Here is an 11,125-nt window from a genome sequence, read left to right as displayed (position 1 = left end):
TTTTGATAAATAACCGGGTCGTGTTGGTCCACTCTTTAACAAGTATTGGGCGCAATTCATGCTTAAATGTATGTTTTGGGCTGCATCTCCCATGGGCAAACTTATGTCACATGTGACTACCAAATCCCCGTTTTAAGGAGAGCCATTGGTCAACAGACGTCACTTGGTTATTTTGGTCATCCTGTGTTGGGAGTGGCCTCCAAATAAACTATCGTTGATAACTTCAGCACAAATACACAGGGATGCTTTGTTTGTGCGTGTGTGTGTGTACCCCCAACAATTAGGCCTATTACTGCATAAAGAAAGTGTCACGGATTTCTCCAAAGTAATTGTGCAAGGTGCACGTTTTATTTCCTGTATAAACAAATTTATCAAAAAGGAGTCTAGATTTACTTTTGTTGCCTTCAAGAAATTCGACTTGAAGTTCGATTGGCGTATAATTTACTGCGATCCTTGCGATTTAACTAAGACAAAAGTATCATCTAATTCATTTTAATTAAGAGAAATAACGGCTAATTTCCTTGTTCATTTGACGACACCTTGTTTAGTCTGAAAACATGAAAGAATTTTGTTTTTGCCCATGCTCTGTGTATTACAGAAACAAAATGCAACAGCATAGCAACTGTCATATATTGACGGAACTAAATTGTTCTGTACAAAACAGTCGCGTCTTCGTGTGTGTTTTTTTTTTTGCTCTTTGAACGTATAATGTTCATTAATATGACTGACATTATTGTGCTTACCATTATTGTATTGTTTTGAATGGATCCAGCTTATACTTCATACAGCGTCTGCCGACGTGTCATGTACAGACCAAATATGAAAGCCTTTTATCGGAAGAATTTAATAAGTGAGCAATATTGAACCCACGACCAAAAAATTTGCGCACCAGTTTAGCAGTCATTAACTCTCAATTAACACTACGTCTGTTTGAAGCAAGCTGTAACGAATACAAAGCAGAAAATAAAGGTTATAAAACAATACAAACTTATGGGTATGCCTGCTGACCTTTAGTTGGCCTAATAATAGACTGCAGAGAGCTTGCGCCCGAAAACATCAATAATTTTAAGAAGTATTAAATTAAAATATATCTCAGATGTGAAATGGGCAGCTCCAGTAGCAGCAAACATGTCTCCTTACGAAGTGGATTTAGGTCCAGACACCGGCAATTTTACACATGAGAAGATGCGCGCGCGCGCAAATACGTCCACGGATGGAGGGTTTTTATTTGGTTTTCTATTTTAATCTAACTTTATGTCAAGGAAAATTTTTTTTTTCCTTCATGATCCAAAATTTTCAAACCTGCTTAAATAGCCGTTTGGCTGATTACAGCAGTTAGGCTATGTGTGTTCGCGCCAATTTAATTTTCCGCATTCTCAAGGAATATGAAAATGTGTGTGTGTGTGTGTGTGTGTGTGTGTGTTTGTTTGTTTGTTTGTTTGTGCGCGCACGTGCATGCTTGTATTATCAAAGGACATATCATTGGTAACCCTAGAAAAACAGACCTTTTCCACGCATGTGAATTTAACAATGATGCTCCCCTGTAGATGAGAACTTAAATGCTAAAGCATTTCATTAACTTCAGGCTTCGGGCGAAAGACAACTTGCGCGTTACAAAAGTGTTAATGACCTCGGTACTTCGTTAACAAAATACAGTGTGCTAACATGGCCAGTTAGGCCTCATTTTTTCAGTATCATAACACGCGAAGACGCACGTGGATTAAAACACAAACACAGAAATACCCCACTTTTAAAGTGATTGTAGTATAGTTATTCATTTTCATTTTTTTTAATTTCTAAACGTCCTTGAAGTGCTGTAAATAAATTGTAGCTTTAATTAATGACATTCCAAAGACAGCATAGTAGCATTTTAGACAGCCATTGCAGTATTTTCTTTTAAACGCACACAGCGCACGTATACACCTTCGTCAACCTATTATTTATTGTACAGGTAGTTTGACTACAAGCCGCGTTTATGAACAAAAAGATATAGAGTCAACACGAACTAAGAACCCGGTTTGATTTAATATCGTTGTAAGGAAATAGAAATATCACTGCCATAACGTACAGCGCAAGTCATTTTTCATCCAATATCTTCTTGTATTCAGTTTGCTTAGTATGGAGAAAATTACGATATATCATAAACATGTCTTGCTCGGTTTAAAATGAATGGAATATTAAACGAACGGCTTTTAACTTACCTTGGTGCTTTTAACCACTTTCCAGTGTGATTTATGCAGCAGTGTGAACCGGGATGTAGGACGAAGGAGAGACGCGGCCGATACAGCCGATAGATGGGGGCTGTTCCTTGTCTCTTGCGGTCTCCGTGTTAATTAAAATAAAGCAGATGCTTGGCGAACAGACACCTTCCTTCATTATTTCAAAACACACAGATCCAAGGACTTTGCGCCAATACTGAAGCTAGCACATAACAGACATTACATTTCCAAAGATATTACGCATGCCAGTATGCGTTGCCATCACAATGCAAATGTTCTGTATCTTTTTTACCCGATATAACACGGATTTATACTGAAGAATACTGCATGCGAATGGATTTGTACAGATATACAAACGCACACTCAGATTTCTAAGACTAAAATTAGGCTACTGTTAAGAGTGATCACTCTAAGTTAAATTGTAGGACGAGAAATATTATTTACGATTTAGATTATAATAATATTTTAATGTAAATACTTTTAATCTAAAAATGAAATAATCCTACACCTCCAAAGAGCAAACCCTACCATTAGATATTCTTTTAAAATATATTTTAAGGAAAATGCGTTTATTGGACTGCTAACACAGTTCTCAGTTTTACAAGCCCACTACTCCTCTGAAAAGTAATTATTCTTAAAAAGTTGTTTCTTTAATCATGGGTAATAACATACTGGCCATGCGATAGAAACCAATATGAATTATATAATTACCGATTTGTTTTGACTGTAGCTCTGTTCAGGATAATTTTATTATCACAATACTTCACAATTGTTTGCAATTTAATTTATATCATTTGAAAGTTTGAATACATTGATCATGACGCTAAATAAAATGTCACGGGAAATATTGCCTTCAGCTCTCATTCAAATAAATCTGTCGTAATTTGACATTTGGACTTACATAGTCATCACATTTGCGCTGAAATAATTATGCGGTGATTCATGAAATATATTAGCAAGCTCATTTGGCATCAGTAGCCTATTGAATTTATCAAATTTCTATACAGCATGCCTACGTCATACTCAGTTGTGTTTTCACATTTTACAGTCTATAGGCTACTTTCCTAAGGAACAAGTGATGAAGTCCAGTACGCGCGTCTTTTGTTTTACATTATAAGATTTTTGTCAGAAACATGTGCTGGTGAACGCATTTGACTCACCTACACTAAATGCAAATACTAAACAGACGCCTGCAAAAAGCTCCATTAAAACTACCGGTAATCATTTGCAGGAGCTGTATGCTGACCAGTGGCAATAAGGACACAGTAATAGCCAAAAAAAAAAAAAACACCCTGAAGCAAATAGAAACCCTGTTTCACGTTTTCCGAATCGAATTTTATTTCACCACATACTCCTCACACATCCATCTGCAAAATAAACAAAAATCCATCTAGTTAATAACCTAATTCTGTCTCGGGTGCCAGATTTAATATGAATTGTATCCTGACATGATCAACCCGCGGTTTAAATTCTTAAATAAGTGGAGACACAATACTGAGGCAGTTTCTATGGCAACAAGTAACGACAAAGTGAAACAAAAGTACCTTATTACGTAAGATCTAAATGGATAGACCTGTACGGCTATGGGCTCTTTTCTGTTGTAAATGCAAATAAAGGATTCCAGAACATGTAATTAGTCATACACTTGCACGTTTCTGGCATTGGTTGTTATATGGCTTTAATGATTATAATGATTAATGAAATGTTCCCGTTGTCCTTTTTGATAGAGAGCGCTATATGAAGATATCAACATTTAACTCTGACCTTTATTTTTTCCGGGGAATAACTGAAATTATGCATTACTTCCACAATTATTAGTAGCATAGTGGCAATTATTAGTAGCATGGTATGGATAACGTGTTAGAACATTTTAATATTTCGGTCGTTTCCATCTTTGAGACAAGACTGGAAACTGGACTACATTTCAGTTTCTTTTAGGTAAACATCAGGTGGACACAAGCGGAAAAATCAAAATAAATAAATAGGCCTAAATGAATGAATGCTTCAGAACAATGTTTGCCTTCCTATTTTTTCCATTAGTACCACCTGCTGCGACGTCACAACGGAAACGATGAGGAAGGTTAAAAGGGAGAACGAATGGAGTCGCAGGCAGCAATAACTCAAGCCACTCTTTGAACCTGTTATGTGATGCCAAAACACAAAAATGCATCTAAACAACAATAAAACGCTCTGATCAAGAATAAGTCAAGGTAGCTATTAACTACAGCTACAGTACATCAACTTTAAATGATTTTCGATGTTTTTATTCCTGCTGAGCGAGTTCGCGTGTTTTTGAATTGTGTGTCTAGCCACAATTTAACTCATGCTGGAGAGCGCGATCTTATCTCCTGAACCTCTGACCTGCGTACCGGCCCTCCCCTGCTGTCCCCGCGGGAGCTTAGCCCACAGCCTCCCCCTCTCTGTCTGCTGGAGGAGAACTTTGGTCGCTGTTCCTCTTGTCTCTAGGGCCCTGATCCCTACCCCGAGTCCCCCGCCCTCTAGGCCCACGTTCCTGAAATCAGCTGGCTAGCAGCACGCTGCGCAGCTGGTGCCGAAATCTAACGCCCGCTGTGAACTTCCTGGTGTTGACGTGGTTGTGTCCTGCTGTTTTTTTATTATATTATTCAAACCCCGCCTCAAACCAACAGTACATGTCTAGTGATGTTCTTGGGTGAAACTACCAATATAAGCCAATTTCAAGAATGCATCGTACCCCAGTCTGCCAAAATGCTGGCGGCTCTGAATTATCTGGCAGTTACTTGGACACCAGCAGGGAGTCTTGGATGTGCTCGTTGTCCTTCGCTGCCCTGTCCAAAGACATCGTGCTATCTGACTGTCATTCATTTGCTCTATGAGACATATTTTGGCCAGCTGAGCCACAGAGGCAGATAGTTTATCTGCCCTCTGTTGTCTCTCTTGCCCCTGGCCGGCCGTCGACGTGGCTGCTGCTCAGCTTTTGCTCGAGACGAGAGGGGGTTTGCGTCACCTTTTTCTGCCGGGGCTGGTGTCCATGTCAGTCAGCTTTCCCTGTAGATGTCGTTTTCTCCTAGTCGTGGGAGACAGTGAACAGCCAGCCGGAGGTAGTTGTGGCACCAGACCCTGGCTCTGGCCTTTTTCGGTCTCCTCATGCACCTCAACTAGAGACATAGCTGCGTAGCTTTCCCGCCTCCCCGGAACCACATGTATTGTGATCTCTAAACAGCAGATTTGCGATCTCTAAGCAGCGCAAATCAGCGCTCTGAAGCGCTGAAGAACAAGGGCCTCTTTCCCATGACGTCAGACTAGGCAAACCGGCGAAGAGACACACTGATATCCTGCTGATATCCCGTCTCTCTCACCTGTAATCTGGGTTTTGTTGGCGGTATTCCGTGATTTATGTCTGAAGTTCATTTTTTTCCTTTACTGCGACTGGTTTTAAAAACAATGCACAGCTGCAGCTAGAAGGCTCATTTTCTTTTAAGGCACTCGTATCCAGGCCGTTTTACACATTGTTGCTTACCGTTTAATATCAATTTATACAGCTGGATAGGTACTGAAACAGTTTGGGTTAAACATTACTGCCGCTCTGTTTACCAAACAAATGTAATAACTAACTTTTAGTTACTTTCAGTCTTCATTATTTTCCAGCTTTCAGTGGTTATACTTCACCACACCCGAACCACTGCTTCTAAAGCCATTTTTAAATATTTTTTCTGAGAGCGGGGGCCTTTGGGCAGGTTGAATCAGCATATGCTGAACATTTCGATACCTACGTCTAACAACAATATGTTACTGACGGATGAAAACGCTGCAGGTCAGTAACAGTAACCAATTTATCTGTTCTGTGCCAGTTTTCACAACACATCATGTAACACCCAATTTCGAGCTCTTTCTTAAGTTAATTTAATCATACATGCATACATATTATTTAAAAAGTAGCCCAATTACATATAACAACTGAGGTGTGTTAGTTTTATGTATAAAATAACCCTGGGAATATTTTAGAAAACCATACACACATTTAGTAGTACTTCTCAATAATATAGAGAACTCTCAATAATATAGCGAACTGTTGCACTTATCATTGGAAAATATTTTCTAAATTGGACATGGGCCGTTTAATGTAGCTACAATAAAACTCCACATGAAATTATTATTTTTTGGCCCAAAAACAACTAATCGCTGACACGCCAGTTTTAAAGCACTATCTTACACAGTCAACTTCTTCCTGGATACCATAACGGGTCTGTAGGAATCTGTAGCTAACTGAGCAGAGGGTGTTTTACATTTACATTTACATTTATTTATTTAGCAGACGCTTTTATCCAAAGCGACTTACAAAAGTGCATACAGTAAGTATAGCGACAGTACGGGGACAGGATGTGTACAGTTCCACAATGAGACAGTTCTCAGCTGAGAGCAAGGTGTTTTTTCTTCGGTCCCCAACCGCTGAAAATCTCATTCAGTCAAAGACAGGAATGAGATAGACATGAATGTCATTTCATGGTCAGACGTTGGGTGGCACGCCCTCAACTGCAGTGAAAAAACTTAGGCTGTGTTCACACACAGCGTCTTTTTTTGAAGCTGTCAGCGTCGGTTTTACATAATAATACTATGGAGTAGACCGTGTTTTCAAAAACGTCCTGAGCGTTTTTAACACCGTCGACGGCATTTTTCTAAAGCTCAGGATGTTTTTTTTCCAGTTGAAAAAAGTACAATTTCTCAGAAAAAAACGCCCAAAATGGAGAAGGTGGCGGTGAAGAAGTTAATTGTGCTAGTTTCTAAGTACAGTGAACTGTACAACATGACAGTTAAACTGTATCATAACATTCATCATAAAGAGGCCGTTTGCAGTCAAATTGGACGGATCATAGGAGTTTCTGGTAAGTGTTTGTGTTTACTGCTTGTCGTTAGCAAATCTAGCCTGTTAGCTAAAGTTAACCACATATCGTCCAAACGGAGCTCCTGCGCTAAATTATGGTAAGCACCATACTGTGCCCTCCCCCGTACAATTTCATGCACCCACAAACGTCGGGGAAAACTGACATCCTCCTCCCTTTCAGCTTCAAAAGCCAGAATAAGAGCCTCCTTCTCGCCATTTTGTATCGCGAAAATGTTGCAGTAGCTGTTGTCATGGCAACAAAAGACGGTCTCTGCTTTTTGGAACAAACGATGCCAGCGTTTTTCTACGAAAAAATGCTCTGGCCAGCGTTTTTCCTCAAAAAAGACGCTACGTGTGAACACAGCCTTGACGTGACAGTTCAGTCCCTAGGCAAATCTCACGGCCCAGGTAGGTACTTAACGAGCGTGACGCCGTTGTGGTTCCATTCGATTGTTGTCGCCACGCGCCGCTGCTTAAGTTTAGAATTCGGAGGAATGAATCTGCCTTTTATCTCAGTTGAATGCATTCAACGAAGACCTCGTCTTTGGGGCTGTTGCTACCGTGCACATCCTTGTGGATGCTCACGATGGTTTGCTAGTAATCAGTAATTGGTTGCCGAATTGTGACTAAAGCAATCGGAGGTCGGATTTATTTTGTTACAGGCATTGTCTTGCTCAAACATAGCTCGCAGGAGATGTGAGCGAGTTCAGTGGAATCTTGCCCCCATAATAATAATAATAATAATAATAACAATAAAACATAGTTGCAAGCAGCAATGAAGGGGCCAGCACCACAGGGCCACCAGGTAGACAACTAATCAGAACAACCCCTGAACAAGACACCAGTCCATCACAAGGTGAACAGACATATAGACACCCACTCTTACACTCATACCTATGGGCAATATAGCATGTCCGGTTGACATTATCTGAATGTGTTTGAAAACCAGAAGAAAACCAGAATACCCAGAGGAAACCCACATGAATACAGGAACAAGGTACTAACTGAACGCAGACACACCCCGAACTTGAAACCTCCATATTGTTAGCCAGTAGTGCTACCCGTTTGCACCATCGTACTGCTCCTCACTACATATATGTCAAGATTAAACATAAGCAGTGCCATAAAATGTAGTGTGTCTTCTTGGGACATTGCAATAAGAAGCGCCAATGCTGTTGGAAGAGTGCAATTTTTGGGTGTTTGAAAAAATCCAAAATCGTGGGAAAAATGGCAGAGGACATACCATATTAGCTGAATATAATAACATGTCCCTGATTAGAAAAGGACCCCTCCATTTTTCAACACCTTTTTTTGGTAAAAGACTTTTTGAAGTTCAAATCTTAATTTTTAAAGAAAATAATTTCATTTGACATGAATTTAATAAAACACACTGAATAAAACAAGGTATGCTGATATATTTTCTACATCTTTTAAATGAAATTGTCACATTTAAATAAAATAAATATAATCACATTTTCAAATGAATAAGTTATTTAAATTAAATAAAAAATAAAAATAAACTAGTCTACTGAGATTTCTAATATCATTGAAACATCTCCTTGTGAAAAGCAACCATTTTAAAGATAAATGGCACCGTGTGCTGTTGTTAATGTATAATGACATTTAAATGTATAGTCTTCCCATGTAAGACAACCTCACTTTTCAGATGCAATTTCTGAAAAAAAAGAATGCCGTCTTATATTCAGGCCAATATGGTAAATCCAAGTGTTTCTTCAACACTATTTAGTGTATTAGTTGTGCCAGTAGATAAAAAGGTGCAGGAGATATCCCTATTTTAAGAACTACAAACTGATTGTATCTTAGCAGCCATGCCATTTGGACATTGAACTATGTGTTCCAGTGGTGTAGTTTAGTTTTCAGTAGTGGGTATACTGTGATGATTCCCCCCACCCCCTCCCTCCACGCACACCCCAGTGCAACACCCAACCAAGGTTATAATAGTTTTACATTTTCACATTCGTTTTTATTTTGATAATATGTTTGTATTCAGTCTGAATTTCCGTTTAGTTTTAGTTAGTTTCACCAGTGTTTTCATTAGTTTCAGTTTAGTTTTTATCTCATGGACTCATTTCTATTTCGTTTTAGTTTATTATAGTTTCAGTTTTAGTTTTAGTAATTTTAATTAAGGAGAAAAAAATGTCTAAGATTAGTGCAGCGTGAAAAATAATCACTGAAGATATCAACATTTCAAGACTAAACTTAACTAACATATGCGATACATTTGTTTCAGACTACACACAATGTTGAGTGTGGCAATGTTGAGTGGCGGCTCCTGCCAAATCTCTCGGGGGGAGGGGGCAATTGTTGCGATGATGGCTAAGCGGTGACCCGTTCAATGGGTAAATTAACAGCTAGCTAACTTGACATTGTCACATTGAATTGAGCAGGGGTAGTAGAACAAAACGTTACCTACTTCACAGCCTGCTAGCCACGTTTTCCGCTCATACCAGCTCCGCGAAAATCCCCAGTTATACTATTACCCCCCTAACACCCCCCCCCGCGCACCCCGTAGATACTTGCTTGATGTTTAAATTTGGTCTGGGTGGTCCTAATTCTTTAGTTGCCAATTTATCCTGCTTACTACGACGACTGAACGGTATTTTTTAATGCCACGATCGAGTTGCTCTGAGTTGAGGTAACATTAGCCACGTTGACCTTGAATGTGACAAGGTCACTGGCTGCCCCAGCGATCCCTACACCAGGTTCCGTATGACGAGCCCACCCAGAACCCATACAGATTGCATTGCAGCGCCTGCAGTTCGAAACATGAGTCTATCAAAGCGATCTGTGCGATTTTCAACCAGACTGAAATCGCCCGAAAGGGGGGTACTCCACGGAACACGACTTGATACTGATTGGACTATGATATTCAGAGGCAGGACAAACTGTCTAGAACAGTCACGGCTAGTGTAGCACTGTGGTAGGATGTGTGATGTGAAAAATTCCCTCCCTTTCCTCCTTTGGTGGTGCGTCGCCCGATCGCCCTAAGGAACAAACCGCCCCTGAGTGTGACACCCGCCGCCTTGAATGGATACGACTTCCGCCGTCTTGAAACGATAACGACAATTATTTTTTGTCTTTTCTTATTTTATTTTTATTAGTTTTTTAGCAATCATTCTTAGTTTCGTTTAGTTTTAATTTTACATTTTCTTCGGGTAAATTATTTTATTTCAGTTTACGAAAATGTCTAAAAACCATTACCTTATGTCTTAGTTTTAGTTTTAGTATACGATAATAACCCTGCACCCAACAACCCCAACCACCACCATAATCACCAATGCATACTGCACATTCACACACTATTGAGGCCATTCCAAAGGACTGGGTAGGTATTTTCAGAGGATGAAACCTATTTATTTCAAGCCACATTACATGTTTAAAGTAGCATAGTGTCCGTGGGGGTGGGGTAAGGCGGGGTATCCAGACTACAAAGCGTTCCAGATGTGTTTGTACTCTGGCATCTCCACTTTGCTTTGCCTCTTTGCATCCATGGCAGAGCGACGGCTTCTCAACCATGTTGTAATGTACTTTCTTGGCTCAAAAAGACTTACAGGGGGCCCATTGATGCTGATCATCATCAAATTGCTAACATTGGACAACAACAATGTTGATTGCCTGGAAGCATATATGACTTGATCAAGCCTATTGATTTCCCATTTACAGAGCTAGAACTGTGTAGGAATAGTTTTTTGAGTTTTTCTGAGCGCACATAGGCGCACACAGGCCTACAGAACAAACAGAGGACCGTGAGGAGAAATTAGCTGAATTTGACAAAAAGTGTATTGGATTAGAATAGAAACGGAGTGCACCATTAAAGTCCGCTTTTAACCGCCTGACTAGTAACATTCACAGTTCAAAGGCTTGTGCTTTGAATGCCTCCTAACAATAAAAATCATAGCTATATCAAACACAGTGGGTAACAATCATACTTAGTGGCTACTTTAACTTAACTACACCTTGAAATTAAGTAGCCTACTTTTGCATTTACTAGCGTACAGCGTATATCTGAGTAGTTATACTTTCA

Source organism: Megalops cyprinoides, chromosome 20, assembly GCF_013368585.1.
Source record: "Megalops cyprinoides isolate fMegCyp1 chromosome 20, fMegCyp1.pri, whole genome shotgun sequence".
Lineage (NCBI taxonomy): Eukaryota > Metazoa > Chordata > Actinopteri > Elopiformes > Megalopidae > Megalops > Megalops cyprinoides.
Note: the sequence above shows the minus strand (reverse complement) of the source record.